Here is a 26,534-nt window from a genome sequence, read left to right as displayed (position 1 = left end):
GTAGGACTTAAAAAAATAAATTCTACTGTCTATTGCCATGTTTTTCAGCATGAGTGGTGTAGGCAGATGGCAATTGCGCCCCCCCCCCCCCCCACCCCACCACATTGACTCCTTGTTGGGGTGTAATTCCACAAGAAGTGATTGCCCTCCAAGATTTTCTCCTAGTGACCATTATTAATGTATGAGCCTTGACAGTGAGTGCCACCAGTTATTCTGCTGTGGGGCTACCACAACCAGGACTGATCCTTTCTCACCCAATATGAACCATCTGAGTGGTGTGTTAGATTAATCGAGTTGGTTAATTCAAATTATATAAGTTCGGACGCCAGAGATAAATTAGCTTGTTGGTTTTATTAATATCAACAGAAAGTATAAGCAAATCTATATGTCTATAAACTCACAAGTAGCATATCTACTGGGGTGTGTGAACTTCTCCTATCCAGACAAATTCTCAACACTGATTACCAAACAATCTACTGAAATTGGTCCATATTTATACATCTCAAGAGAGAGAGTTTCTAAGCAACGTCAGTTGACTTTCTCTGAACCTATCAATTCTGAGATTATTGTCATGTGGTCCTTATGTGTCATATACTATTGCATCAGTAGATGGGAATGCTGTAACGCATCTGCATTATTCTCACTGAAATCTGAAGGACTTCATTTCTTATCAGTAAAAGATAAGATAAACTTGCATAATTGTAAACATTCATACATTTTTCAGCATATCAGTAACCTAGACCAAGCATGTAATTTCCAAACTAGGCCATAATTCTTCACACAGATCCTTTGATGAAAGCTGCCTTAATCTTTACAACACAGCCTTAGCTTTGGCATGCAGAATTGTATTCGCCTAATCTAAGCCATGTGTTAGCCTGTATCACACAGAATAAATTCATAATACACTGATATTAGTAGTAAATTTTGTATTGTTAAGCTATTTTTCCTCATTTCAGACAAATGTTCTAAGCCTTCTGTGAAATCATGTCCAATGCACATCTGCAGTTTTTACACTTCCACCTTTATACTGAACTAATGAATGAAGTTCAGAAAGCTTAATTAGGATTCTTGAACCATCCAGTGAAAATTCTGTAAATTATTCTGCATCATTAATTAACAGTGAGATATTTGTAAAATTTCATATTTTTTATACCCTAATGTTTCTCTCAACAATCTGTATTTGAAAAGTTTATTTTTGCCATTTTCCAAAGTGGACAAGTTAATAAAAACAGTTTCTTCAATTTCATATTGGAAACTAAAGTAAATGCTACTAGATATTTATCCAAACAAAGCATTAAAGAACAAAAGTCCTCCTTTAAAATAAAGCTTATGTAAGACATTTAAATTCACCCAGTCCTTTAACCCGTCCAACAGTTTCTAAAGTTCAGACCCCATGGAACAAACAACACAAAACCAAAGGATTTCAGGGAAAACTTTCTTTTACTTAAAAATCAGCAAGAGGTTACAAGTAAGCACACACAAACTGTTCCATATAGTAAAAGTTACAACCCGTACTCCTTTATTTACTTATTACAAGTAAGCACACACGGATCTACTCATTTACTTTAAGCTAAAGCGATCATAAGCAAACGCATACGTACTAACACCCATGAATGGTCGGTTCAGCGGTGACTACTACTTCTTTAGCTGGCAACTGACCAAGTTGCTCGACTGCAGCCCCAAGAATCTTTTTACAGCACCTTTTATATCCCAAAACTTGGCAACTGCATACGTGTCCCAAACTGTTTGAGTAATTGTCCGTAGTTGTTTTTCCCTTCTTCTTATCGATGGTCCGTCAGCAGGCCTCAAAGCCGGTTACATTCCAAAGTCTGAAGATGTTCCTGTTTTTGCAGTGATTCCACAGATCAATAGACTGTTCCTACAGAACTCTCAAGGTCTGTTCACTTATCTGTTGAAGGTCAGCTGGCAGCCTTCACAGCTTTAGCCGCAGTATCTTATTTTTGCAAAAGTTCTCTCAGCAACCAGTCTCTTGGCCTCGCGAAGCATGCTGGTACATAAAATGTGGTCAACTTTAGGTTTGGTCAAGTTACAGCAAATGATGTATTCTTACAGTATAACAGTGTGAGGAAATTAATATGGTGAAAATATTATTTCTTTTCACTGTAGAAAACATTGCTAGTATCCTCTTTACAGTAACTGAAGGGGTGTGGATATATCTGAACTCGTGGAGAAAATAGATTAATAATTAAATGGCCATTAAAAAGTGATGTATTTGAATATTTATAAGGATTAGATGGAATGCAACCAAGAGTACTTAGAAAATGAGGAATTAAAGAAGGGACTGTAACACAAAAGGCTGAGCATAACTAATGTGGTTCACATTTTTAGGGTCCTCAAATTCACTACTGAATGATTTCAGGATTCAAAGCATTCAGTATTGTGCTCATACTAAGTTGTTGTTATAAGTTTATGGAAACAGCTTGATTCATTGATCAGTTCCAAATACTTTGAAAGATCTGTGAGGTGGAACCCCATGTAAGGACGATGGTAGCAATCAACCCACATATCAAGGCCTTCCTGAACTATGTATTGGGCTTCTGCCCACCAGCTTGACCTCAGCACAGAATATCATGTGTGAAGGTCAGTGCGCTAGCTTCATGGCTCGTCTGCTTTCCATTTGTTCAATGAACAGAAAAACTAACTAACTGTGAATCAGGCATGCTACTCTTCGCTCCCAGCATTCTGATTAGCATCCTGTCGCACAAAGCTAACTACCAGAAGTACCTCATCATTGTTCTGCATGGGTGACAATTGCAGTGTGGCAGGCATTGGGAAAAGGTTGGGGAATTTAGGTCTTGCAGTGAGCAGGTATATAAAGAGTTAGGGAAGAAGGGGTAGGAAATAATGCAGGTTTGGAGAGGTTGGCGTTAAATGGGAAAGAGTGTGGTGAGTGGGTGGCAAAGTGAGAGTGCACGTTAAATTATGGTGAGCGGTGATAGGTTAGGGGACAAAGAAATAGGAAAGTTAGTGGTTGCAGAGAGCGAAAAATGAGATTGGTTTGATGCGATAAGAGCAGGAAGAGAGTTAGATGCAAGAACGAAGAGGAGATTGGCAAGAGAAAAGCAATACATACACACACGCTTGTGCACTTGGGAGGGAGTCTTGACATTTGGAGCATTGAGCGAATTTCAGGGCATGTGTGAATTTGGGAGAGAAATTTATAGTTGTGGGAGATAATGGAAATGTGTTCCTGGGTTATGGGATGATTGGGCATGGAGTTGCAAGATAAGCGGGTAGTGAGAGGGGTGTTCAGAGTCGGAGGTAGTGAGAGGGGTGTTCAGAGTCGGAGGTAGTGAGAGGGGTGTTCAGAGTCGGAGGTAGTGAGAGGGGTGTTCAGAGTCGGAGGTAGTGAGAGGGGTGTTCAGAGTCAGAGGTAGTGAGAGGGGTGTTCAGAGTCGGAGGTAGTGTGAGGAGTGTTCAGAGTCGGAGGTAGTGTGAGGAGTGTTCAGAGTCGGAGGTAGTGTGAGGGGTGTTCAGAGTCGGAGGTAGTGTGAGGGGTGTTCAGAGTCGGAGGTAGTGAGAGGGGTGTTCAGAGTCGGAGGTAGTGTGAGGGGTGTTCAGAGTCGGAGGTAGTGAGAGGGGTGTTCAGAGTCGGAGGTAGTGTGAGGAGTGTTCAGAGTCGGAGGTAGTGTGAGGGGTGTTCAGAGTCGGAGGTAGTGTGAGGGGTGTTCAGAGTCGGAGGTAGTGTGAGGGGTGTTCAGAGTCGGAGGTAGTGTGAGGGGTGTTCAGAGTCGGAGGTAGTGTGAGGGGTGTTCAGAGTCGGAGGTAGTGTGAGGGGTGTTCAGAGTCGGAGGTAGTGAGAGGGGTGTTCAGAGTCGGAGGTAGTGAGAGGAGTGTTCAGAGTCGGAGGTAGTGAGAGGAGTGTTCAGAGTCGGAGGTAGTGTGAGGAGTGTTCAGAGTCGGAGGTAGTGTGAGGGGTGTTCAGAGTCGGAGGTAGTGAGAGGGGTGTTCAGAGTCGGAGGTAGTGAGAGGAGTGTTCAGAGTCGGAGGTAGTGTGAGGGGTGTTCAGAGTCGGAGGTAGTGTGAGGGGTGTTCAGAGTCGGAGGTAGTGAGAGGGGTGTTCAGAGTCGGAGGTAGTGAGAGGGGTGTTCAGAGTCGGAGGTAGTGAGAGGAGTGTTCAGAGTCGGAGGTAGTGAGAGGAGTGTTCAGAGTCAGAGGTAGTGTGAGGAGTGTTCAGAGTCGGAGGTAATGTGAGGAGTGTTCAGAGTCGGAGGTAGTGAGAGGAGTGTTCAGAGTCGGAGGTAGTGTGAGGAGTGTTCAGAGTCGGAGGTAGTGTGAGGAGTGTTCAGAGTCGGAGGTAGTGAGAGGGGTGTTCAGAGTCAGAGGTAGTGTGAGGAGTGTTCAGAGTCGGAGGTAGTGAGAGGAGTGTTCAGAGTCGGAGGTAGTGAGAGGGGTGTTCAGAGTCGGAGGTAGTGAGAGGGGTGTTCAGAGTCGGAGGTAGTGAGAGGGGTGTTCAGAGTCGGAGGTAGTGAGAGGGGTGTTCAGAGTCGGAGGTAGTGTGAGGGGTGTTCAGAGTCGGAGGTAGTGAGAGGAGTGTTCAGAGTCGGAGGTAGTGTGAGGAGTGTTCAGAGTCGGAGGTAATGTGAGGAGTGTTCAGAGTCGGAGGTAGTGTGAGGAGTGTTCAGAGTCGGAGGTAGTGTGAGGGGTGTTCAGAGTCGGAGGTAGTGTGAGGAGTGTTCAGAGTCGGAGGTAGTGTGAGGGGTGTTCAGAGTCGGAGGTAGTGAGAGGGGTGTTCAGAGTCGGAGGTAGTGAGAGGGGTGTTCAGAGTCGGAGGTAGTGTGAGGGGTGTTCAGAGTCGGAGGTAGTGAGAGGGGTGTTCAGAGTCGGAGGTAGTGAGAGGAGTGTTCAGAGTCGGAGGTAGTGAGAGGGGTGTTCAGAGTCGGAGGTAGTGAGAGGAGTGTTCAGAGTCGGAGGTAGTGAGAGGGGTGTTCAGAGTCGGAGGTAGTGTGAGGAGTGTTCAGAGTCGGAGGTAGTGTGAGGGGTGTTCAGAGTCGGAGGTAGTGTGAGGGGTGTTCAGAGTCGGAGGTAGTGAGAGGGGTGTTCAGAGTCGGAGGTAGTGTGAGGGGTGTTCAGAGTCGGAGGTAGTGAGAGGGGTGTTCAGAGTCGGAGGTAGTGAGAGGAGTGTTCAGAGTCGGAGGTAGTGTGAGGAGTGTTCAGAGTCGGAGGTAGTGTGAGGGGTGTTCAGAGTCGGAGGTAGTGTGAGGGGTGTTCAGAGTCGGAGGTAGTGTGAGGGGTATTCAGAGTCGGAGGTAGTGTGAGGGGTGTTCAGAGTCGGAAGTCGTGTGAGGAGTGTTCAGAGTCAGAGGTAGTGAGAGGGGTGTTCAGAGTCGGAGGTAGTGAGAGGGGTGTTCAGAGTCGGAGGTAGTGAGAGGGGTGTTCAGAGTCGGAGGTAGTGTGAGGGGTGTTCAGAGTCGGAGGTAGTGTGAGGGGTGTTCAGAGTCGGAGGTAGTGAGAGGAGTGTTCAGAGTCGGAGGTAGTGTGAGGGGTGTTCAGAGTCGGAGGTAGTGAGAGGGGTGTTCAGAGTCGGAGGTAGTGTGAGGGGTGTTCAGAGTCGGAGGTAGTGTGAGGGGTGTTCAGAGTCGGAGGTAGTGTGAGGAAGTGGCAGTGGTGGAACGGGAGATACTGTATGTGGCAGTTGTGAAGAGAGTGGTGGCAGGTTGTAAAAAAAAGAAAGAGCTTGCATTTGTATAACGTCTTTCATTACCTTAGGGCGTTCCAAAGTGCTTTACAAGTCAATGAAGTACTTTCTGAAGTGTAATGTAGAGAACACGACAGTCAATTTGCGCACAGCAAGCTCCTACAAACAGATGAGATAATGACCAGATAATTTGTTTTTTAGTGGTTAAGGGATAAATATTGGCCAAGACACCAGGAAGAACTCCCTGCTCTTCTTCGAATAGTGCTATGGGGTCTCTTATGCCCACCTGAGAGGGCTAACGAGGCCTCGGTTTAATGTCTCATCCAAAAGATGGCACCTCTGACAGTGCAGTGCTCCCTCGGTGACTGTACTAAAGTGTCAGCCTGGATCATGTGCTCAAGTGTCTGGAGTGGGACTTGACCCCACAACCTTCTGACTCAGAGGTGAGAGTGCTACCACTGAGCCAAGACTGACCTAGATGTGGCAAGGTAGATGTGGAAGAAGTGGGAGTTGTGTTGTTTAATTTAGTAGTGGAGGTGATTTTCCGATAAGGAAATATTGGGGAGTGGGTTGTGGAATGTGGTAATACTGAGGATCTGCACTCAGATACGTGCCTTTTTATTCTAAGTAAATGCATCCTTTTGTAGAGTGAACATACTGCTTTATGAAGCTTCTTGCTTTTCTTATAATGATGCCTTTGCAAAGGCAGAGACAAATTAGGAATTCAGGTTGCTTTTATTTGTTGCAATTGGGTTTCAGATAGCACTGCTTATGAAGTCATAACTAAACCAGGCAAATTCTTTAATGTGGCAATACAGCCTATTAAAATGTTTAGCTTTGTTATTCCTGGAACTGCATAGTGCGTTACCTTATCTGACCTCTCTTGGCAGCTAAACACAAGCATTACTCTCCATACAGTGTAACTTTTCCTGCTGCATGTTGTGAATATTAGAATGCTATGCTTTGGATATTTTTCAATAAAGAACGTTTCATCTAACCAAAACAGTTGCAAGTGCAGATATAAAACTCTACCTACTGCAGCAAAGGCTTTCAGAATGACCGAATGCATGAAGAGAAACAGTGGAGTATAGTTTATTCTGACAGTAAGAAAGGCCTGATGAATCGCAAGTTATGACGGTCTTATTCTTGAGTGGAGCAAATTGTACTCCACTGCTCTGTACATTTGTATTGAGGAAGGGGAGGAATCAAATATTTTTGTGCTTTTCAATCGTTAAATGTCTTTTGCCCAAAAGGTTTATTCAGGCCCAGGGCTCCTTTAACATAATGTGGTGCACATACAACTTCTCTAAAGATGGCTGAAGAACTATTGCAACATGAAATTATAATTGGATGAAGGAAAAGGGGTTGAAGAGATACTACGAGAATAGAGTAAGTGGGAATAGAACTATTTGCTTGCATGGACAGGTTGAGCCAAACGGCCTGTGTTTGTATTGTAACTTCTACATATTTCTTTGTAGTGTAGATAAAATTTAACATAGAAAGGATCACAACTAATTCACCTATAAGAAAGGTTTGACATACAATGCTTATTATTTAATAGCTGCATAGTGATCAGACAACCTCAAAGAGGAATGGGGCATATTTTAAAACACATGTGGAGAACAGTCTTGCCACCCTTTTTTTGTAAGAATGAGCAATTGTGTTTATTTAGTCTTTGATTTTAGAAGACTTCTATTCAGATATTTACAAAGTTCAAAGCCAAGTCCATAGTATCATTGTCTGCCAGGAATCAGATATGTAATCACCACAAACTCTTGTTTTAATAGATTTTTCTCACAAATTTATGGTAGTAACTGCATTAATGCAGCATAAAGACCCTAGTATAGTTCAGCCAATTTGTACTTTAGTTTGAGTGCTCGCCCTTTAGTGACACCACCTCAGATTAGGTAGTCTGAGACTGGGAATGTCCAAATTCAATTTGATAACTAGGGCTGGCAAAGTTCCCCAGAAACCACTTCATCAAAGAATGAAAGAATTTGCATGTATATAACACTGTGCACAACCTGAAAGTGCTTTACAGCCAATTAATTACATTATGTTGGAGTTTCTGTTGATATGTAGGCAAGCATGGCAGCCAATTTGCACACAGCAAGGTCCCACAAACAGCAATGTGATAAATGACCAGTTAATGTGTTTTGGTGATGTTGATTGAGAAAGAAGTAAGAAAGACTTGCATTTATATAGCGCCTTTCATGACCACCAGACGTCCCAAAGTGCTTTACAGCCAATGAAGTCATTTTTGGAGTATAGTCACTGTTGTAATATAGGAAAAGCAGCAGCCAATTTGCACACAGCAAGCTCCCGCAGGCAGCAATGTGATAATGACCAGATAATCTGTTTTAGTGATGTCGATTGAGGGGTAAATATTGGCCCGGACACCAGGATTAACTCCCCTGCTCTTCTTCAAAATAGTGCCATGGGATCTTTTACGTCCACCTGAGACTGAAGATGGGGCCTTGGTTTAACGTCTCATCCGAGGAAAACGTCTCATGCTGGAAAACCACAGCGGAACAAATCTTGGACAGGAAACATAGAAACATAGAAACATAGAAGATAGGAGCAGGAGTAGGCCATTCAGAACCCTCGAGCCTGCTCCGCCATTCAATGAGGTCATGGCCGATCATCCAAATTCAGTACCCTGCCCCTGCCTTCTCCCCATATCCCCTGATCCCCTTAGCCTTAAGAACTATATCCAACTCTTTCTTGAATATATTTAATGAACTGGCCTCCACCGCCCTCTGTGGCAGAGAAATCCACAGGTTCACCACTCTCTGGGTGAAGAAATTCCTCCTCATTTCAGTCCTAAATGGCTTACCCCTTATCCTTAGACTATGACCCCTGGTTCTGGACTCCCCGGTCATCAGAAACATCCTTCCTGCATCTAGTCTGCCCAGGCCTGACAGAATTTTATAGGTTTTAATGAGATCCCCTCTCAATCTTCTAAACTCCAGTGAGTATAAGCCCAATCGACAGAATCTCTCCTCATATGTCATTCCTGCCATCCCAGGTATCAGCCTGGTGAATCTTCGCTGCACTCCTTCCATGGCAAGAACGTCCTTCCTCAGGTAAGGCGACCAAAACTGCACACAATACTCAAGGTGTGGTCTCACCAAGGCCCTGTACAACTGTAGCAAGACATCCTTGTTCCTGTACTTGAACCCTCTTGCTACGAAGGCCAACATACCATTTGCCTTCTTAACCGCCTGCTGCACCTGCATGCTTACCTTCAGCGATTGGTGCACAAGAGCACCCAGGTCTCTTTGCACTTCCCCTTCTCCCAATCTATTGCCATTCAAATAATAATCTGCCTTCCTGTTTTTGCCACCAAAGTGGATAACCTCACATTTACCCACATTATAGTGCATTTGCCATGTTTCTGCCCAATCACCCAACCTGTCCAAATCGTACTGGAGTTTCACGACATCCTCCTCACAGCATACCCTCCCACCCAGCTTTGTGTCGTCTGCAAATTTGGAGATATTACATCCAATTCCCTCGTCCAGATCATTAATATATATTATGAACAGCTGGGGTCCTAGGAACGATCCTTGCGGTACCCCACTAGTCACTGCCTGCCACTCGGAAAACGACCCATTTATTCCAACTCTTTGCTTTCTGTCCGCCAACCAGTTCTCTATCCAAGTCAATACCTTGCCCCCAATCCCATGTGCCTTAATTTTGCACGCTAATCTCTTATGTGGGACCTTATCGAAAGCCTTCTGAAAGTTCAAATACACCACATCCACTGGTTCTCCCTTATCTATTTTACCAGTTACATCCTCAAAAAATTCCAGTAGATTAGTCAAGCATGATTTACCTTTTGTAAATCCATGTTGACTTTGTCCGATCCTGTCACTGCTTTCCAAGTGCTCTGCTATTACATCTTTTATAATGGACTCTAGCATTTTCCCCACTGCCGATGTCAGGCTTACCGGTCTATAATTCCCCGCTTTTTCTCTACCACCTTTTTGAACATTAGCTACCCTCCAATCCATGGGTACTGTTTCAGGGTCTATCGAGTTCTGGAAGATGACCAGCAATGCATCTACTATTTCTAGGGCCACTTCCTTAAGTACCCTAGGATGTAGATTATCAGGCCCTGGGGATTTATCAGCCTTCAGTCCCATCAATTTTCCTAACAGCATTTCCCTACAAATACTGATTTCTTTCAGTTCCACCCTTTCATCAGACCCTATGTTCCCCGGCATCTCTGGGAGGTTATTTGTGTCCTCCTTTGTGAAGACAGAACCAAAATATGTATTTAGTTGGTCTGCCATTTCTTTGTTCCCCATTATAAATTCCCCTGATTCTGACTGCAAGGGACCTACGCTTGACTTCACCAATCTTTTTCTCTTCACATATCTATAAAAGCTTTTACAGTCAGTTTTTATGTTCCCTGAAAGCTTACTCTCATATTCTATTTTCCCTTTTTTAATTAATCCCTTTGTCCTCCTTTGTTGAATCCTAAACTGCTCCCAATCCTCAGGATTATTGCTTTTTCTGGCCAATTTATATGTCCTCTCCTTGGATCTTATGCTATCCCTAATTTCCCTTGTTAGCCACGGTTGAGTCACCTTTTTTGTTTTATTTTTATGCCAAACTGGGATGAACAAATTCTGTAGCTCATCCATTCGGTCTTTGAATGTTTGCCATTGCCTATTCACCGTCAACCCTTTGAGTGCCATTCCCCAATCAATCCTACCCAACTCGCTCCTCAGACCATCTTAGTTCCCTTTATTTAAATTGAGGACCCTAGTCTCTGAGTCAACTACTTCATTCTCCATCTTAATGAAGAATTCTATCATATTATGATTGCTCCGACCCAAGGGGCCTCGTACAACAAGATTGCTAATTAATCCTTTCTCGTTACATAATACCCAGTCTAAGATGGCCTGATCTCTGGTTGGTTCCTCAACATATTGGTCCAGGAAACCATCCCGTAAACACTCCAGGAATTCCTCCTCCACAGTATTGTTACTAAATTGGTTGGCCCAATCTATATGTAGATTAAAGTCACCCATGATGACTGCTGTGCCCTTATTGCACGCTTGTTTAATATCCCTTTTAATGCCATCCCCAACCTCCGCCTTACTGTTTGGAGGTCTATATACCACTCCCACTAACGTTTTTTCCCCTTAGTATTTCTCAATTCTACCCATACAGATTCCACATCATCAGAGCTAATATCCTTCATTACAACTGTGTTAATCCCTTCTTTAACCAGTAATGCTACCCCACCTCCCTTTCCTTTTTGCCTATCTTTCCTGCATATCGAATACCCCTAGATGTTGAGTTCCCAGTCTTGGCCATCCTTGAGCCACGTTTCCGTAATCCCAACCAAATTGTATTCGTTTACCTCTATTTGCGCAGCCAATTCATCCACCTTATTACAAATGCTCCTCGCATTAAGACACAAAGCCTTCAGGCTTGTTTTTTGAACGCTCTTAGACCTAATTAGAATTATTATTTACTGTGGCCACATTTGATTTAAACCCTTGATTTCTCTGACTGCCACTTTTGTTTTTCTCCTTCCTATCTTTTGCTTTTATCCTTGTTTCCCTTTCCTCTGTCTCCCTGCTCAGGTTCCCAACCCCCTGCCATTTTAGTTTAAACCCTCCCCCACAGCACTAGCAAACACTCCCCCTAGGACATTGGTTCCAGCCCTGCCCAGGTGCAAACCGTCTGGTTTGAACTGGTCCCACCTCCCCCAGAACCGGTTCCAATGTCCCAGGAACTTGAATCCCTCCCCCTGGCACCATTCCTCTAGCCACGTATTCATCTGAAGTATCCTTCTATTTCTACTCTGACTAGCACGTGGCACTGGTAGCAATCCTGAGATTACTACCTTTGAGGTCCTGTTTTTTAATTTATCTCCAAACTCCCTATATTCCGCTTTTAGGACCTCATCCCGCTTTTTACCTATATCGTTGGTGCCTATATGCACCACGACAACTGGCTGTTCACCCTCCCCTTCCAAGATGTTCTGCAGCCGCTCGGAGACATCCTTGACCCTTGCACCAGGGAGGCAACACACCATCCTGGAGTCTCGTTTGCGGACATCTCCCCTACTTCAAATGGTGCCATTTGTTCTTTTATGTCCAGTCAGACAGGGCACATCTTATCCCAAAGGTGGCTTATCTGACAATGCAGCACTCTCCCAGTGTGCTCAAGTTCTGCAGGCTTAAAAACACAACATTCTAACTCAGATGCCATAGTCACCAGAACTACAGTCACCTTCCTAAATACCAATCTAATACCCCTCAAGCTAGGATTTACACCAGTAGTCAGAAAACAGATTTAAGTGTGCATGAGACTGAGTGAAGTGAGCCAGATAAACTGGGCATTCCATTTCCCTGTGAAACTTTAAGCACCACTGTGCATCCAGGTACATAGATAGATTCATCATCAAGCATGCAATGGCACTTTGAAATTGATACTGGAAAACCACTGTCAGTATAATTTGAGCATCTTAAATGAGACCGTTTTGTTGAATGTCCCTCGCACGTACTAATATCCTTAAAGTAACAAAGGATAATAGGTACCTTCCCAATCTGGACTGTAGAGATCAGATGACTATTCCCTCTAACAAGCAGTGACTTTGACTTATTACTCCAGCACAAGTGAATGCCATGGATTGTATCCCTGCCCCGAGTAGACCAAATTCTGGATATTACCATGGTGATAATGGAACATATTACCACAACTGTCACATTTCATGGGTGGTGGTGATTTCTTTTTTTTAAAAGCAACCACATTCAAACCCAAAATGGTCGGATTTAGCAAAAGTTCTCATAAGCTCCTGAAATATCTCTCAAGTATGCACTTTATTTTAAAATAATTTTGAAAACTGCAAGGATATAGGTTTTATTGTTTGCATCCATTACTTCATGCACTAATGGTTTTATTTCAAGGTGTCAGCCTTAGCTCAGTGGTAGCACCCTCTCACCTCTTGAGTCATACAGACATGAATTCAAGCCCCACTAAAGAGACTTGAGCATGTAATATAGGCTGACACTTCAGTGCAGCACTGAGGGAGCCTTTCATATGAGACATTAAACCAAGGCCTGTTCTCTCAGGTGGACATAAAAGTTCCCAAACACTTTTCAAAGAACAGAGGGAGTTCTTGTTGTGTCCTCATCAACATTTATCCCTCAACCAACAGCACCAAAAACAGATTATCTGGTCATTGCTGTTTGTGGGACTTTTGCTGTCCTCACATTACAACAATGGCTACATTTCAAAAAATACCTCACTGGCTGGAGAGATGGTCAAATGTAAGAAGTCACACAACACCAGGTTATAGTCCAACAGCTTTATTTGAAATCACAAGCTTTCGGAGCGCTGCTCCTTCTTCAGGTGAAGTGGAGAAATGCATAAAGACACAGCTTAGATAGTCAGAGAATCATGTCAGATGTTTACAGGTAACCTTTCCAACTGCCATTTATCACACCTCGGCAGAGAGATAATCACAGCAGTCAAAGGTGTGAATGGTGTCCAAACAGGTCAGTCAGGGAAACATTACCTCAAAGAACAATGAGGTGGGGTCACAAGGGGTCAGATATTGCAGATGCTGGGGTCTGTATGAAAAACAAAAAAACAGACAAAAAACATTTTTTTTGGCTGGAAATCACAGCAGGTCCGGCCACATCTGTGTAGAGAGAACAAGCCAATGTCGACTCGAGTCTGGATGACCCTGCATCAGGTGGGGTTACATGTAGCGTGACATGAACCCAAGATCTCAGTTGAGGCCGTCCTCATGAGTGCGGAACTTGGCTATCAGTTTCTGCTCGACGATTTTGCGTTGTCGTGTGTCTCGAAGGCCACCTTGGAGAATGCTTACCCGAAGATCGGAGGCTGAATGTCCTTGACTGCTGAAGTGTTCCCCGACTGGGAGGGAACACTCCTGCCTGGTGATTGTTGCGCGGTGTCCGTTCATCCGTTGTCGGAGTGTCTGCATGGTCTCGCCGATGTACCATGCTCCGGGGCATCCTTTCCTGCAACGTATGAGGTAGACAACGTTGGCTGAGTCACATGAGTATGTACCATGTACCTGGTGGGTGGTGCCCTCACGTGTGATGGTGGTATCTGTGTTGATGATCTGGCATGTCTTGCAGAGGTTGCTGTGGCAGGGTTGTGTGGTGTCGTGGTCGCTGCTCAGACGAGGAGGAACGCAATGGACACCTACAGACACTGAAAGACGCCCTTGTAAGAACGGGATATGACGCTCGACTCATCGATCGACAGTTCCGACGGGCCACAGCGAAAAATCGCATAGACCTCCTCAGAAGACAAACACGGGACACAACCAACAGAGTACCCTTCGTCGTCCAGTACTTCCCCGGAGCGGAGAAACTACGCCATGTTCTTCGCAGCCTTCAACATGTCATCGATGACGACGAACACCTCGCTAAGGCCATCCCCACGCCTCCACTACTCGCTTTCAAACAGCCGCCTAACCTCAAACAGACCATCGTTCGTAGCAAATTACCCAGCTTTCAGGAGAACAGCGACCACGACACCACACAACCCTGCCACAGCAACCTCTGCAAGACATGCCAGATCATCAACACAGATACCACCATCACACGTGAGGACACCACCCACCAGGTACATGGTACATACTCATGTGACTCGGCCAACGTTGTCTACCTCATACGTTGCAGGAAAGGATGCCCCGGAGCATGGTACATCGGCGAGACCATGCAGACACTGCGACAACGGATGAACGGACACCGCGCAACAATCACCAGGCAGGAGTGTTCCCTCCCAGTCGGGGAACACTTCAGCAGTCAAGGACATTCAGCCTCCGATCTTCGGGTAAGCATTCTCCAAGGTGGCCTTCGAGACACACGATAACGCAAAATCGTCGAGCAGAAACTCATAGCCAAGTTCCGCACTCATGAGGACGGCCTCAACCGAGATCTTGGGTTCATGTCACGCTACATGTAACCCCACCTGATGCAGGGTCATCCAGACTCGAGTCGACATTGGCTTGTTCTCTCTACACAGATGCGGCCGGACCTGCTGTGATTTCCAGCCAAAAAAAATGTTTTTTGTCTGTTTTTTTGTTTTTCATACAGACCCCAGCATCTGCAATATTTGACCCCTTGTGACCCCACCTCATTGTTCTTTGAGGTAATGTTTCCCTGACTGACCTGTTTGGACACCATTCACACCTTTGACTGCTGTGATTATCTCTCTGCCAAGGTGTGATAAATGGCAGTTGGAAAGGTTACCTGTAAACATCTGACATGATTCTCTGACTATATAAGCTGTGTCTTTATGCATTTCTCCACTTCACCTGAAGAAGGAGCAGCGCTCCGAAAGCTTGTGATTTCAAATAAAGCTGTTGGACTATAACCTGGTGTTGTGTGACTTCTTACATTTGTCCACCCCAGTCCAACTCCGGCATCTCCACACCATGGAGAGATGGTGTAATAGGGAATCCTCATCCTCATCATCATCATCTTCCTCCTCCTTGTCCTCCTCCTCATCCTCATTGTCCTCATGGGGTGAATCTAGGAATGGGAGGTGTGCCTCATGTTTGGTACTGATTGTTGGTAGGTGAGTGATGGGAGGGTGGTCGTGCAATGAGCAGTGTGTGAGGCTAGTGGTGCAGTTGGTAGGAGACGGCTTTTGACTGGTGGTCTGAGGTCATGAATCTTCTTTGGGCACTGGAGCCAGTTTGTGGGGGCGACACTGCTGGCAGTGATGGCCTTGGTGATCTGGTCCCACATCCTTCTTTCTGGAGGGCCACCTGACCCCTGTGGGCAGAGGACCTCTCTTACAGTGTTGGCCCCCTGCACAAAGCTGGAGTGCTGCGTGCAAGACCCTGGATGCCCCTTCCCTGGCTTGCTGAGCCATTTGTGAGAGTGCTGAAGCACTTTTAGCAATTTTTTTTAGGTGCGGAAGGCAATTCAGTTGTAAGAGCTGAAGTCTCCCATTTGGGAATTCTTCTTAATGTTGATTTATTTATATTTTCAGAAGGCAGTTGAACTGTAAGGGCTAAAAACTGCCTATTTTACGTGATTTTTATTTTTTTCATTTCAGAAGGCAGTTCCCCTTTAAGGGACCAGACTGCTTTCTGAAATGACAACCGTGAATAAGAGAAGGCTGTTCTTGCTGCAATGATGCTATATTGGGGCCTCCTGCCAAGACTAACGCCACCAAAATGGCATTGCGCAGTAAGTATAGCACTGGGCTAATGTTAATTAGCCACCAACGCCAATTTACCAGTCCTCCCACTGGCCCACGGTGGCACCAGCATGTTTTTACCCATGTCAAATTTCTAGTCCATAGTAGCTGTATCGGAGATGTGGTTTAGATTGAGACAGGAGTAGGAACTTAATATTCCTGGTTATAACATTTTCAGGAGAGATAAAGCGATAAAAGCAGATGAGGTAATGGTGTTACTGAAGGATTCTAGCACAACACTACAACATAAGAGTGTTTTGGCAGGTTGCATTAAGACAGGATCCATATGGTTAGCTTAAGGAATAGGAAGGGAGAAGGTATAATTCTTAGTGTGCATTAGTGGCTACCATATAGTGCAAATGAGAAAGAGGGCAAGATTTGTAAAGAGTTCAGAACAATGGACTATTGGGTGATTTTAGCAGTCTCAAGATCGACTGGGATAAAGGTAATGAATGTGGTTAAAGTGGGAACACTTTTTAGAATGCACCCAAAACTCTTCCCCAAATCAGCATGTTTCTAATCCAACAAGGAAATGAACACTGCTTGAGTTAGTTCTGGGAAATGAAATGGGACAGATAACTGGTGTGGAAGCAGGAGAACAATTGGGAGCATAGTTAAGTTCAATGTGACAGCAGAAAAGTAAATGAAGAATCAAAGATTAGGTTGCTGGACTTGAAAAAGCCAAAAGTCTGCAAGATAAGAAGGGAGCTAATCCAAATTAATTGGGCAGAAAAGTTGGAAAAGAGGACAACAGATCAGCAGTGTGAAATCTTCAAGTACGACATGGATGGAGTACAAAATACAAGGCAAACAGAGGGTGCATCAAAATATAAGGCCTGATTTTAACTCGGGATGGTTATCATGCATGTGAGGGGGATGGGAGGGGGCTAGGCATTCACAAACCTCAACGACATTGCCGGTGTGAGCCCCAGGCCATTTTAACTCCCAAGTCTCATGAACATTTGAATGGCGGACTGCTCTACTGATCCCCTGCAGAATCGGGCAGTACACCCATTAACCCGTGCAATTTCTGGGGCATTCCTTGACTCCACTTAAAGTAGGGATGCACCTATTAAAGCAAGGGTTACATCCTCTGCTTGTGTGTTTTTAATTGAACATCTCTGGAAGACAAGTTGGCTGCAGGGATGAGTCGGAGGGCTGTTCCCACTGTCTTGCTGTATCCCTGGAGGTCCTGATGGAGGATGTGAATGCCAGGAGGGAAGTACTAATCCCCAGTAACTGCAGGAGAATCCCAAGCCCACTATCAAGCAGACCTAAACAGAGGTGGCTGAGAGGGTCAATACCAACAACATCACCCACAGGACCTGGGTTCAATGTGGAAAGAGGTTTAATTATCTCACTAGAGCAGCAAGGGTGAGTACACCTCTTCATCTCTCCATCTCTCTCAATAACACCTGCCAACACTCCTTCCGCCCTCTCCTCGAGCACGTTCAACCATTACCTCCCCTCCAACACATTCTCAACATGGCCCAGCTAAATCTGGGAGTGAACAACTAAGTCACTCATCATCCAGGCATGCTCAAATTTGCAGCCCTCAGGGTTTGGAGATGTAAATTGTACCAGGGAAATGTAAGGAGCAGAGGCAAGGGTGCCATTGAACAGATTATCCACAGCAATGCTGTTACCATGATTGGAGGGCATGAGGACAGGAGATTGGGAGTTTGAGAGGGTGTTCCAGAAGGAGCTGCAGGTGCCTTTCCAGGTAGATGGTTGAAGGATGGCAGGTGAGCAGCAAAAAGCAGATGTTGAGGGGAAACAAGAAAGTGATTAGAGATATCATCAGTGATAGAAACCTTGGAGATGGCAAAGAGGTAACTTTAAGAAGATACAGGTCAGGAAATACAAGGGCCAATTTTAACGCCATCAGCCTGGAGTAAATGAGGCAGTAGCAACTCAAAAGTGGGATCGGGTCACCAACCACCCTATTTATGCTGGCGCTGCATATGCCGCCGTTTTGCACTTACGACGGCGGAATGGGGACCCAGGAAACTCTACGGTGATGCCCCAATGTAATACTGGTACAATTGCCTTATAGTGATGTGCAAGAACCATGTATGTACAACAGAGGTGTTAGATTAAATATCCCGAATGCTTACCCTCAGTCTGATCATCTTTTCTTAGAAAGTCACCCTGTCAATGAGAAGAATTATTCTGGTTTGGCAGCCTGTTATAAGGGCCAGAGATGAGTTCTCAATAGGACTCCTGCCAATTTACACATTCTAAATTATCTTAGGAAATGCACACTGCACCATTTTATAGCTGCAGTTAGACAGAACTATAGAACCCAGACTGGGTCATATTTCATGTCTGCAGTCTGAGCTGAAAATAGAAACAGCCTAGAACGATACATGCTCATGCACCAAGGAATAAGGCAGATTGTAGTATGAAGCTTTGTTACTCTTATAGATTTACAGGACTATAAATTGCTGATTATAAAATGCTCCATCATAAATAGAACACCATCAAGCTAAATAGTAAGTATGTATTCTTGGTATTCAGGTGTAGATATTAAGTATTTAATTTTTGATTGCAGCAGCTATACTTTAAATATGTGCGCTTTCAAAAGAAATAATTTATTTTTTGGCCAACAGGGCTATATTAAAAAGTATTGCAATTCAGTCAAAATGTATCTAAAGATTATTAGTTTACTAGATTTTGAATTGATGCAGTGACATAGTGGTTAGCACTGTTGCCTCACAGCGCCAGGGACCTGGGTTCAAATCCGGCCTTGGGTGACTGTCTGTGTGGAGTTTGCACATTCTCCCCGTGTTTGCGTGGGTTTTCTCCGGGTGCTCCGGTTTCCTCCCACAGTCCAAAGATGTGCGGGTTAGGTTGATTGGCCATGATAAAAAAATTGACCCTTAGTGTTAGGGGGGATTAAATACACGGGGATAGGGCTTGGGTGGGATGGCTGTCGGTGTAGGGACCGGGTGCTAGGGTTTGGATGATCAGCCATGATCTCGTTGAATGGCGGAGCAGGGCCGAATGGCCTGCTCCTATCTTCTATGTTTCTATCTCCATTTCTTATTTTTAACCCTACCGGGGCTTCTCTCCCCTCTCCCTCCCTTCCCTTCACCTGGTTATGCCACCTTTTGTCTCCTCCCACTCGAGGATTTCACTTCCCTGATTCCTACTCCAACCCATCACTATCCTCAGCCTTTCCTATCCTGCCAGCGTCCCAGGCTCAAATCCCCCTTGAAAAATGCCCACAATCACCCTCTGTGCCTCTCACATCATTCTCTGACCGGGCCATCATGATGTAGGTGAAATGTCTGAAGAATTACCTTAAATGTGTCCTCAAAATTGAGTCAGTAGTCAGAGAGAATGCTCGGAAAGGAAAGGGCTAATGCTATGTAAACCATGAAGGCTGATACAAAAAAAACTTACAGAAGACAAGCCATCAAGACCACAGGCCCACAGATGGTTTGTTAAGGGGGAACATAAAGATGTCCTGCCTTATCTAGATCTGTGTGCAACCCCATTATTAGCAAAGAACTGAGAAGCTAGGGAATAAACAAGTGACTTGATATGTCTAGATGCCAGTGCTTCATTAATTTGGAGGTCATCATAGAAATTTATGGCACAGAAGGAGGCCATTCAGTCCATCATGTCTGTGCCAGCTGAAAAAGAGCTATCCAGCTAATCCCACTTTCCAGCTCCTGGTCCATAACCTTGCAGGTTACAGCACTTCAAGTGCATATCCAAGTACTTTTTAAATGCTTTAAGGGTTTCTGCCTCTACCACCCTTCCAGGCAGTGAGTTCCAGACCCCCACCACCCTCTGGGTGAAAAAAGTTCTCCTCAACTCCTCTCTAATCCTTCTACCAATTACTTTAAATCAGTGCCCCCTGGTTATTGACCTCTCTGCGAGGGGAAATGGGTCATTCCTATCCACTCTATCTAGGCCCCTCATAATTTTATGCACCTCAATTAAGTCTCCCCTCAGCCTCCTCTGTTCCAAAGAAAACAATCCCAGCCTATCCAATATTTCCTCATAGCTAAAATTCTCCAGTCCTGGCAAAATCCTCATAAATCTTCTCTGCACCCTCTCCAGTGCAATCACATCTTTCCTGTAATGTGGTGACCAGAACTGTACGCAATACTCTAGCTGTGGCCTAACTAGTGTTTTATACAGTTCAAGCATAACCTCCCTGCTCTTATATTCTATGCTTCGGCTAATAAAGGAAAGTATCCCGTATGCCTTCTTAACCACCTTATCTACCTGCCCTGCTACCTTCAGGGATTTGTGGACATGCATTCCAAGGTCCCTCTGTTCCTCTACACTTCTCAGTATCCTACCATTTATTGTGTATTCCCTTGCCTTTTTAGCCCTCCCCAAATGCATTACCTCACACTTCTCCGGAATGAATTTCATTTGCCACTTTTCTGCCCACCTGACCAGTGCATTGATATCTTCCTGCAGTCTACAGCTTTCTTCCTCACTGTCAACCATACAGCTAATTTTTGTATCATCTGCAAACTTCTTAATCATGCCCCCTACATTGAAGTCTAAATCGTTGATATATACCACAAAAAGCAAGGGACCGAGGCCTAGAAATTCGGTAGGCTTAGCGCCGCTTTTGAGGCGCTAGAGGGCCTAGCGCCGGAGTTATGGCCAGTTTGGAAATTGAGTGGGTCCCTAAATCGGCGTTAGGCCGTTAGCGCTGCGCCGGCACCGATGACGTCATCGGTGTGCGCAGCGTCCCGGTTGCCATGGTAACCCGCCCGAACTCCGAAATTGACTTGCGGCCGCCTCGCCCGTGGCAGCCGCAAGCAACGTTCTGGCAGAGGTGCCTTACTGGACTTTGCGCCGGCGCATTAAAGGCCCTGCGGCGGCCGGCCGCTTTCCCGCCGGCCGCCTGGCCGCAGCTCCCTCCCCGGACTTCTCCCCCCCCCCCCCCTGGGACAGATGCAAGCCCGGCACTTGTCCGAGGTGCCGGGCTCATTTTTACAATGATTTTCGCGGGCCGCGGCCGGGTGCAGGCAGCTCCTCCTTAAGGGAAGGAGGAGGCCTGCACTTCCCGAACCTGCCGCACCGCAGCGGGCGCCGCAGCGCCGGAATAGCACCGCAATTCAGCGCGTAGCGCCAGTTTTCAGGCGCAAACAGCTTTCAGCAGCGCCGGCAGGCGTTTGGGCGCAGAACTAGTGAATTTTTGGCCCGCCCAGCGCGACTTAGCTCCGGCACTAACTTCCGGCGCTAAAGCCATCGCTGCGCCAAAACCCAATTTCTAGGCCTGTACTGGTCCCCACTGGAAATAGCCTTCCAGTCACAAAAACACCCTTTACTTCCTGCCAGTGAGCCAATTTTGGATCCATCTTGCCACTTTCCCTTGGATCCCATGGGCATTTACTTTTCTGACCAGTCTGCCATGTGGGACCATGTCAAAAGCCTTGCTAAAATACATGTAGACTACATCAAGCACGCTACCCTCATCGACCCTCCTTGTTACCTCCTCAAAAAATTCAATCAAATTAGTCAGACACGGCCTTCTCTTAACAAATCCATGCTGACTGTCCTTGATTAATCTGTGCCTTTCTAAATGACGATTAATACTGTCCCTTAGAATTTTTCGCAATAATTTGCCCACCACCGAGGTTAAGCTGACTGGCCTGTAATTACTCGGTCTATCCCTTCCTCCCTTTTTAAACAAGGGTACCACATTAGCAGTCCTCCAGTCCTCCAGCACCACACCTGTAGCCAGAGAGGATTGGAAAATGATGATCAGAGCCTTTGCTATTTCCTCCCTTGCTTCTCTTAACAGCCTGGGACACATTTCACCCGGGCCTGGCAATTTATCTACTTCCAAAGATGCTAAACCCCATAATACTTCCTTTCTCGCTATGTTTATCTCATCTAATATTTTACACTCCTTAACTAGAATGTCTGCAACGTTCCACTCTTTTGTGAAGACAGATGCAAAGTTGAGTGAGCGGCCCTGCGGGAGCAACGGAATCGGAGACTGGGGATAAAGGCAGCGTGGAGCAGAGACCTGGGAGGCTGAGCGAGCGGACCTGCGGGAGCAACGGAATTGGAGACCGGGAATAAAGACAGCACGGAGCAGAGACCTGGGAGGCTGAGCGAGCGGACCTACGGCAGGAATGGAGTCGGAGACCGGGGATAAAGGCAGCATGGAGCAGAGGCCTGGGAGGCTGAGCGAGCGGGCCTATGGCAGGAATGAAGTCAGAGACCAGGGATAAAGGTAGCGTGGAGCAGAGACCTGGGAGGCTGAGCGAGCGGACCTACGGCAGGAATGGAGTCGGAGACCGGGGATAAAGACAGCGTGGAGCAGAGACCTGGGAGGCTGAGCGAGTGGACCTATGGCAGGAATGGAGTCAGAGACCGGGGATAAAGGCAGCGTGGAGCAGAGACCTGGGAGGCTGAGCAAGCGGACCTACGGCAGGAATGGAGTCGGAGGCGGGGGATAAAGGCAGCGTGGAGCAGAGACCTGGGAGGCTGAGCGAGCGGACCCACGGCAGGAATGGAGTCGGAGACCGGGGATAAAGATAGCGTGGAGCAGAGTCCTGGGAGGCTGAGTGAGCGGACCTATGGCAGGAATGGAGTCGGAGACCGGGGATAAAGGCAGCACGGAGCAGAGACCTGGGAGGCTGAGTGAGCGGACCTATGGCAGGAATGGAGTTGGAGACCGGGGATAAAGGCAGCGTGGAGCAGAGACCTGGGAGGCTGAGCGAGTGGACCTACGGCAGGAATGGAGTCGGAGACCGGGGATAAAGACAGCACGGAGCAGAGACCTGAGAGTCTGAGTGAGCAGACTACCTGCGAGGGAGACAGTCGGCAAGCGACACAACGAAGGAGTGACGTCAGAATCAAAGGTGTTGCTGGCACAGGGAGCTGAGAGGTGAGTATAGGGTGAGTATTTGTGGTAAGTATTTTTTGTTCTGTTTTCAGTATATTTCTGCTAAGTAGTTCATAGCCTATCTAATAGAGGGAGGTGCTGATTGGTGGGTAGCTGTTGAGTGGTTCTTGTTAAGTTTATTTCTGCTAAATTACCTCCATGGTCTGGTAAATAGAGGCATGGCAGTGTAAGGGGTTTTCGTCCTCGAGAGGTTTCCCAGAGGTTTCTCTCTCTAGAGGCCTCTCTCTCTTGCACAGTAAACCTTGAGTGGTTCGACCCACTCGCCCCTTAGATTCTGTACTCTGGACTTAGGCGCAGGAACTACAATGTAGAGAAAACTCATGTAGACCAAGTTTGATGAAACAAAATGAAATTTTATTGCAAATGGAAAAATATCAAATCAAATTCAACACAGATAAGAGTACGGTACATGGGAGGGAAAAACAAACACAAACAAATCATAATGACATTATACTAACTAAGGCAAATACAGGCATCTTATACTCTACAAAGATCATCATGAAATAAGGAAACACACAGAATATCGAGGGACAACAACTCATGTTAATTGTACCCTTAAATCCACCCCCTTATTAAGCCTATCTAGATCTGATTGTGAAGGGCCAGAAACATGCTCACCAATCCCACTAGGAAGTGCAAGGTTTTGAAAACGAGTCTGTGTTTGGTCCTTTCAGGCATCTCGTCTCCACATGGATCGTGGAGCCCCTGCGAGCTGCGCCACACCTCTCTCCTGAGGTGGGGGTCGGGGGCGGCTGGACACCGGCAGGCCTGGATGTCGGCGAGGTCGAGGATCGTCGGCTCGACCCTGGTCAGGGGAGTCTTGGGCTGGTGTGGCCCCTTCTACCTTCAGCTACGGCCCGGGGATGGTCGATGATCTCCCGATAGTCTTCCCCGGGGCGGGACACTGGTTTCGAGCGGCTTTCTTTATACAGTCATAATTATCTTTCTCCTCCGACGGTGGAGAGGAGTCCGCTGATCTTTCCCCAAGCCAGCTCCTCTTCGCCCAGCTCAAAAGCTGGACCGGCTGCTGGGGCTGCAACGACTGTCCGACTGTAAACTGTCTTTTAGCTCGACTCTCGTGACTGTTCAAGCTTGCTTTTCGTGACTTCCAGCTGCCAGCTCGTCCTGAAGCCACTGCCCTGTTGTCTTCCCCTGGCCTGCCTGTCCCGACTGCTTCCGAGTGCTTGCCCCAACTGCCGAAAAGTCTCTCCAGATATACCTTTCTTCCCGAGGCCTCACTTCCCGCCCAAAATCAGGTTAGTCTTTGTTTAAACTTTGGCGGGCTTTGAGCACAGCGGGGCAGTTATTATATTTTAAATCATTTTAAGCGGCTGGTAACAGGCCCATCTCTGGTTTGGAAATGGCTTTCATTGTTTTGAATGTCCTGCTGATCTCGTTATCTAGTCCTGGGTGCTGTTCTCATGAATATGAAATTATCCCCTTTTGTCTGGGGCAGCATCTTGATGGCCTCTGTCTCCAGGCCGACCTTGAGTGGATCTGCATCTAATCCATATGCATGCCTGTGGGTCTGGTTTCGTTCTCTCCGAAACGGCTTCCAGAACTTACTGTGGGTTCAATCCACATAGCTGTCTGAGGTTGCGCAGGAACCATTTTAAAGTGTCCCAATAAGCTGATCACATGGTATGGTGGCCATTTTGTATGCCCCTTTTTCTGGGCTTCTTTTAAAACAGTCTTTAAAATCACGGCCTCTTCTGCCATTTAACCCTTATTAATATGAAATCCAATTTTGCGAATCCTACAGCAGGGCAGCTCAGTCCTGTAATTCGCATATCCTGTGCCATGTGGGATATCCTGGATGCATCTTGTGGCCTGGACGACTACGTGTGCAGGAAGTGTCGCCAACTGCAGCAACTTGAGCTCCGGGTTTCGGAGCTTGAGCGGCAGCTGGAGTCACTACAATGCATCTGCAAGACTGAGAAATACTTGGAAAGCACATTTCTAGAAGTGGTCACCCCGCAGGCTCAGAATGTGCAGGCAGAGAGGGAATGGGTGACCACCAGACAGAGAAGGAGGACCAGGCAGGTAGGGCAGGAATCCCCAGAGTGCATCTCACGCGCTAACCGGTTCACAATTCTGGAAACTGGTGGGGGTGATGGCTCCTCTGGGGAGAGCAGCCAGAGCCAAGGCCACGGCACCACGGGCGGCTCAGCTGCACAGAGCGGGAGGAAGAAGAGTGGAAGAGCAATAATGATAGGGGATTCATTGGTTCGGGGAACAGATAGGTGTTTCTGTGGATGCAGACGTGACTCCAGGATGGTACAGGAAACTCTATGGTATCCGGCACCGATGGGACTGGCGTGTTGCCGGTTGATCAAAAATTCTGGATGACGGAGAGGGTTATCTACCGAGGCTATTTTTAACAAAGAAAAAAAAAATCAAGAAATGTGCAGTATACAGTAATTGGGTACTCACCTACAGAATGTTGTGTTAAATGGATGGTGGAAGATGCTTGATTAATTACAGTACTGCCAGTTGAGGGTACTGCAATGCAATGGCGACCAGCAGCGTGGGAGACACACAGTACCCCTGTAAAATGGCGGATCAGAAGAGACTACCGGCAGCGCGGGAGAGTCAGACTCCTGTTATTGAGGTGCTCTGACTTCCAACAGTGCCAAGAAGCCGAGTAGTGGCAGTTTGGTGAACTACCACCACTGACTAACTCAGCCACCGCAGGAGACTTGGACTCGGCAACATTGCCGGATATTGAGGTGTTGTTTTTGGAGTGAGAATTTTGCCGGTTAATAGAGAATTCCGGATATTTAGGTGCCGTTTAAATTAGAGTTTCCTGTATGTTGCTTCCCTGGTGCCAGGGTCAAGGATGTCACTGAGCGGCTGCATGACACTCTGAGGGGGGAGGGTGAAGAGCCAGAGGTCATTGTCCATATTGGTACCAACGACATAGGCAGAAAGAGGGATGAGGTCCTGCAGGCAGACTATAGGGAGCTAGGAAAGAGATTAAATAGCAGGACCTCAAAGATAGTAATCTCCAGATTACTTCCGGTGCAACGTGCTAGTGGGTACAGAAATAGGAGGATAGAACAGATGAATATGTGGCTGGAGAGATGGTGCAGGAGGGAGGGCTTTAGATTCCTGAGGTATTAGTAGCATTTCTGGGGAAGGTGGGACCTGTATAAGCCGGACAGGTTACACCTCAACAGAGCCAGGACCAATATTCTCGCAGGGAGGTTTGCTAGTGCTATTGGGGAGGGTTTAAATTAGCTTGGCAAGGGCATGGGCACCAGCATGTAGGAATGGAGGGGAGGAATGGGGTGCATGGCAGAGTGAGTGTGTTAGATGGTACTGGAGGGGAAGGTAGAAGTAGTACCATACTAGATAGGAGCAGACTAAGAAAGACTACGAAAAATTCAAAAATGGGTTTAGAGTGCATGTACATAAACGCACAAAGTGGGGTGAATAAGGCTGATGAGCTACAAGCACAATTAGTCATGTGGCAATATGATGTTGTGGCAATAACGGAAACGTGGCTTAAAAATGGTGAGGACTGGGCACTTAATATTCAAGGGTGCAAGGTGTTCAGAAAAGATAGGGAAGGAAAAAAGGGAGGTGGGGTGGCAGTGCTGATTAAGGAAGACATTGTAGTGTTGGAAAGGAAGGATGTCTTGAGGGGACTGTAATGTATGTACCTTTAAGGGGGGGAACTACTTTTTACAGCTCATGTATACTGTAGTACGGGCAGTGACCACACCTGTATATAACGCTGAGTAGTAATCTGTACAGATCAGT

This window comes from Somniosus microcephalus, chromosome 8 (genome assembly GCF_052327205.1).
Source record: "Somniosus microcephalus isolate GS21.2 chromosome 8, FLI_Smic_1.0, whole genome shotgun sequence".
In the NCBI taxonomy this organism is placed as follows: domain Eukaryota; kingdom Metazoa; phylum Chordata; class Chondrichthyes; order Squaliformes; family Somniosidae; genus Somniosus; species Somniosus microcephalus.
This window is presented reverse-complemented; position numbering follows the sequence as displayed.